This window comes from Pteronotus mesoamericanus, unplaced genomic scaffold, assembly GCF_021234165.1.
Source record: "Pteronotus mesoamericanus isolate MK-2021 breed Mesoamerican mustached bat unplaced genomic scaffold, CSHL_Meso_final contig_58, whole genome shotgun sequence".
Lineage (NCBI taxonomy): Eukaryota > Metazoa > Chordata > Mammalia > Chiroptera > Mormoopidae > Pteronotus > Pteronotus mesoamericanus.
The window spans coordinates 7533137-7538824 of NW_026555205.1; the positions used below are offsets into that span (position 1 = coordinate 7533137).

The following is a 5688-nucleotide window of genomic DNA, read 5'->3' on the forward strand; positions in this document are numbered from 1 at the left end:
TGGCTGAAATGGATTTGGGACACATTCCTTCTGAATCCCAATGCAGTCTTCTTTTCAAACAGCAAGAAAGACATTGTGTGGTCAGTATCCTATCTCATTTAATCTCTCACATCAAAGCATTAAATTAAATTCACCTCCATTTTGCAGAATAGGACATTGAAGATCAGAACAAACATGTCAAAAGGTGTACTATTAAGACCTCCATTCTAAAAGACTAGAACACAATGTAATTGGTGGCCACACGCCCCTCCTTCCAGATGTGCAACACTGAACCCCGAGTGAGGCCTAAGTGGGCAGTCCCAAGGCTAGTCTTGAATACTAGTAAATTCCTTTTAGTGGATAATAAATCTCTACCTGAGCCTCTGAGTTTACTCCACCTGTTCCCCTCATTACCTAATTAATTTTTTTTATGAGGAACTAAGGGATTTTTGTTAAAAAACAAATGAATCATTAAATGTCAGCCTAGGTAGCATAAAAGGTATAATAATGTTGGTCTCAGTGACTTTATAGTTTAGGGGCTGCCGGCAGGCTGTCTAATACAGTGCTCAATCAACTGGGATGCAACTCTCCATTGTATCACAGTGTGCCCTCAGGCAAGTTACTTACCCTTTCTGAGCCTCAGTTTCATCATCTGTGCATGAGGGTGATAATAGTGCTTACCTCAAAGGTGTATGCTTAGTTTTTATTTTTTAATTTTTTTATTTTATATTATTATTTTTATTTTTAGAAATAAATGTTTTATTTGGTAACAAGGAGTAAAAGAGGAATCCTTCATTTCTTTTCTTTCTCTGGTGACTGAACTGTGATAGTCAAATGTATAGCAACATACAAGAATTCCCTTGAAGTCCTTGATCTTTTGCTGAAGTGTAAAGATGCCTGAATTATGTGACTTGCAATTATCATTTTCTAGACAGAAGTGCCAGCTGTTATGCTCTCCAATGTATTAGCAGTTGCTACATTTTCCTTGTCTTCATGTTTCATGGCAGGAAACAGAAGTACTTCCTTGATGTTATTGGAATCTGTAAGAAACATGATGACTCACTCAAGGCCCATGCAACAGCCAGTTGTTGGGGGCAGCCCATATTCCAGGGCAGTGCAGAAGTTTTCATTTGTGAACATGGCCCCATCATCACCAGTGGCCTTGGCCTTGGCCTTTTCTTCAAAAAGCTGCTGCTGCCTCACGGGGTCATTTAGCTCAATGTAGGCATCGCATATTTCCTTCTTCCTGACAAAAAGCTCAAAGAGCTCAGTCAGATCCTCTTTTGAGCAGTGTCATTTGGCCAAAGGGCTCATTATCTTCAGGTGATCACTGTTGAATGTAGGACTGATGCAGCACTTCTTGGAACTCCCCCACAAATGTATCCACAAGCCTGGCTGTGGTCCCAGATGGAGGGCATTCAATAGCTTTTCCACAGAGATATCAACAAGAATTTTGTGAATTTCTTCAGTTTCAAAGAGGTTGGTTTCTGGCAGTTTCACTCCAAGGGCTTTCTCAAGCTCTACTGCTGATTTTTCCAGAAGGGTGGCGTGAAGTTAATCTCATAGGCTTGGTCCTCTGGGCCATCTGGATGGTAGGTGACCTTGTAACTGCCTGTAATATGCTTTATCACCCCTGAAATCACCTTCTCTGTGATTTCCATGAGATCATGATAGAGCCATGGAAGACTCATAGGTGGTGAACTCAGGATTGTGATTCATATCAATTCCTTCATTCTGGAACTGGTGTCCAATTTCATAAACCTGGTCAATGCCACTAACCACCAGCATCTTATGATAGAGTTCTGGAGCAATTCTCACATATGAACTCATGTCCAGCTCATTGTGGTAGGTGATAAAAGGCTTTGCCACAGCTCCCCCTGGGATGATATTCATGGGATTTTCAATCTCTAGAAATCCCAGCTAATCCAAGAAACTTCTTATATGTGTGATGATTTTAGAGTGGATGATAAATTGCTGCCTCACAAAGTCATTGAGGATCAAGTCCAAGTATCTCTGATGATATCATATTTCCTTGCCTTTGAGGCCAAAGTGAAGATGAGGTAACACATGCAATCAAAGACACAGCAGTGTGATCTCATAGGGAATGATGCTTAGCTTATCCTTCCTGGTTTTCCCAGGATTCCCCTGAATTCCAGTCATGTCTCCCTGATGCAGTTTGTTATTGATACAAATAAATTCTTCTTCTGATTTATAATGCCTGGTATTGGCTATGACTTGCAACTTGACCCCCTCTCCTCGAAGGTCAGAGAAAATGAGCCTTCCTTCAGATGCTCTTTCGGCATGGATGCTAACTGCCACCTTTAAGGTAATGTCACTCAGGTGATCTCCAGGTGACTGTATTCATGGAGGAAGTGAGTCAGCGAGATGTCTACATGGAACTTTTGTGGGTACAGGTCTTCCCCATTGACTTTTAGTTGGTGGATTGCTTGGCTACAAATCTTGTAATATTGGTTTGGGTCCAGGCCCTCCTTTGCACCCACATTATTGTTAGTGGTGTGGTTGGTGGCAGCAGCATCGGCCTGGCTTAGCTGTTTCTCACTGAGCTCCTTCTACTTGGCCTCCTCTGCTATTTTCTTTTCAGCTTTCAGGCATCTCTTTAGCTCATTTTTGCTGAGTTTTGGCTTGCTGCCATCCACATTCACTTCAGGCCCCTGCAACGTAGCCATCTCTCCAGAGGCCCAAACTGAAAGGAATGAGGATGATACCACAACTTCCAGGTCATTGTATGCTTAGGGATTTAAATCAAAATTTTAAAATAACATAATGTATGAAAAGAATTTTGCCCAGCCTTTGATACATAGCAAGAACTCAGGAATTATCTTAGCCTTTGTTATCTGAGTGATAATTTCTGGCTAAATGTAGCATTTCTGTGAGAGAACCCATCAAACTAGGTGTGTTTTGTCAAGAAGAGGCAGTAGGTTGCTGTGAACAGGGCTCTATTCTTCATGTGGATTTCCCCTCACTGTTTCCCACTCCTAATGGTTGAAAGAGTGAGTTCCTATAAGGACAGAGGTATCAAACAGTTCAATATCCCTGTTACAATGCAGTCCAAAAATAGGGACCCCTTCCATGCTTCCTCAGAGAAGGGGCTGTTCCTAGAGTGCCTTCGTTCCCAAGATTTTCCATGACAGATAAAAGACTGGGGTGGGGTGGGTGGGAAGAGAAAAATGTGTCTATTGACTAGAACTCAGATTGCAGTGCCAGGCTGGGGTTCTTTGAAGGCTGAGTCCACAATTCGCACCCCATGAGGTGAATCTCAACCTCATGCCTTCCACATAGCATGTGGAATACATCTATTTGGGGGGAGAGAATTTGGACTGGATTATTTTTGAAGGTCTAGGAATAAATTTGAGCTCCTTTGTGTGTAGTTAGTACAGAACCACTTTTTCACCCCCATCCCAAGCAAAGCTGGAAGTTTTCCCTCTCTATCCTACATACCTTTCAGCCTCTGAGTCATCCTGTTTTGTGAGACATTTCCTGTTCAATTCTTTCTTGATCCTACTTTTAACCAGCTTTCACCTGTTTATAAATGTTGGGGCATTCTATTGTGGCAAGTCTTTAAGTTTTAGCAGATATGACCCTGACTGGTCTCTTGAGAAGTCAGGCTTTCTCATAAAATTAATGATGAGAGTCAAGATAATAACTAACAGGCCTGGCACAGGCAGATTGTTTGTGGCAATAAACAACCAGGCTGGGCTTTATCGGTGCACACCAGTGCTGATTATCAGCCCTGGAGAGAGCCATGCCATTACTTTTATCTTTGGTAAAAATTAAAAATTTAGTAAGGCCCTGGCTGGTGTGACTCAGTTGGTTGGAGCATCATCCTGTGACCCAAAAGGTCACCGGTTTGATCCCTGGTCAGGGCGCATGCCTAGGTTATGAGTTTGTTCCCCAGTTGAGGTGTGTGCAAACAGCAATCGATCAATATTTCTCTCTCACATTGATTTTCCTTTCCCTCTCTCTCTCTTCGCCCCTCTCTAAAATCAATAAGCATGTCCTCAGGTAAGGATTAAAAAAATGATAACAATTTAGCAAGAATTTTCCTTATTACCATCTTCCACAAGCAACTAATGTGTTTTATTATGTCATGTGGTTATTCCTGACCTTAGATCAACTTTAATGTTTATTAATTCATTTCACAAACATATGATACCTACTCTGTGTTGGGAACTTGGCCTTAGGGTTATTAAGAGGACCTCTAAGAATTTCCAATATAGTGGGCTGTATTCTGCATAGAGAGTTGCCCTAGGTGTTGCCCACTCCTTGTGGTTGAAGTGTGAGATCCTGTAAATATGGAGATATCAAGCAGTTCAGTATTCTTGTCACAATATACACCAGAAATATGGATAATGTATAAATCAGAGTGACCCTTCCCTAATGGGTATAAGTATGAGGCACATATGGAAAAACAATGAATTCAAACTGGGGGTGTTAACTAAGGATGCATAGAGTAGGGAACACTTTGGTTGGTTCTTGAAGGTTGAGTTCATCAGGAGAATCCAGAAGTGGAGTATGAGAGGAAGGGGGAGGGAATTCAAGGCAGAAGAAATGGCATTTTTCAAATCCTATACTTGACAGACTATGTGATATCTGTCCGTAGAACTGCAAGAAATTTACTGTAGCATCAGGTGAGAATGGTGGGAAGTGGAGGTGTACAGAAAGGCAAGGGCCAGATGGAGAAAGGCTTTGCTTGCATCATCATGAAAGAATTCTCTACATATGCTGACTCCACTTCATTTATTTCTATTCAGTTTTGACTCATTGTGGCCCCTCAACTTGCAGCCTTACTCTCTGAATCCAAATCCAATGGACAGGCTCCTTTCTATCTTTACTTGGATACTGAGCAGAGTGTAAGATGTGATAGACATTTTTCATCCTCAAAGTTTTATCTTCCTTGGATTATAAGATACCACTGTCTCCTGGATTTTGCTGTTCCTCTGAACTTTTCATGTTAATTTTCATTATGACTTCTTTTCTCTCTGCTTGACCTTTAAGTATTGTGGGTTCTCAGGGTTTTGTCCTCTGGCTCCTTTCTATATTCTACAACTCTCTTATGTTGATCTTATGTACTGCCACATCCTCAATTAGCCTCTATCAGTTGATTACACTCAAATTTATAAATCTAGCTCAGTTTTCTATTATGAGATGCAATATGCCAAATTATCTACCAGATATTGCCACTTGTACATTCTACAAGCGTCACCAGTTCAACATGTCTAATAGAATGCATTGTATCTCATTCCTTTTTCTCTAGTGTTCTCTATCTCAGAGACTTATATCATTTTTTGACCAGTTGCCTGGGTCTGAAAAGCATCAAAATCAAAATTACCTGTTACTTCCTACATCTTGTCAGTGGCTAGGTTGTTATTGGTTCTACTTTCTTAAAGTCTTTGGTATTTTTAATGTTGGTGAAATTCATCTCCATTTTTCTATATATTCACTACCACTCTCTTGGTCTGTCATAATTTCTCATATGGATTACTACAATAGCCTCTAACCTGGTCTCCTGGACTCCAGTCTTGCCCCCTTCCAACCCATTCTCCACAGTGCTACTTGAATGATCTCTGAAAACTAGAAATGTGATACCACTTCTCTTCTTCAATCCATTGTCTACAGGATTAAATCTGAAAACCTATGAATGGCATATATGACTCTTGACAGTATGGTCCTTACCTTGGCTACTAATAT

The 5688-nt window shown here is 40.9% G+C and overlaps 1 pseudogene; it reads right to left on the reverse strand.

The window, feature by feature from the left end:
- Positions 1-906: 906 nt before the first annotated feature.
- Positions 907-2666, reverse strand: LOC129076251 (lysine--tRNA ligase-like; annotated as a pseudogene).
- Positions 2667-5688: the final 3022 nt, after the last annotated feature.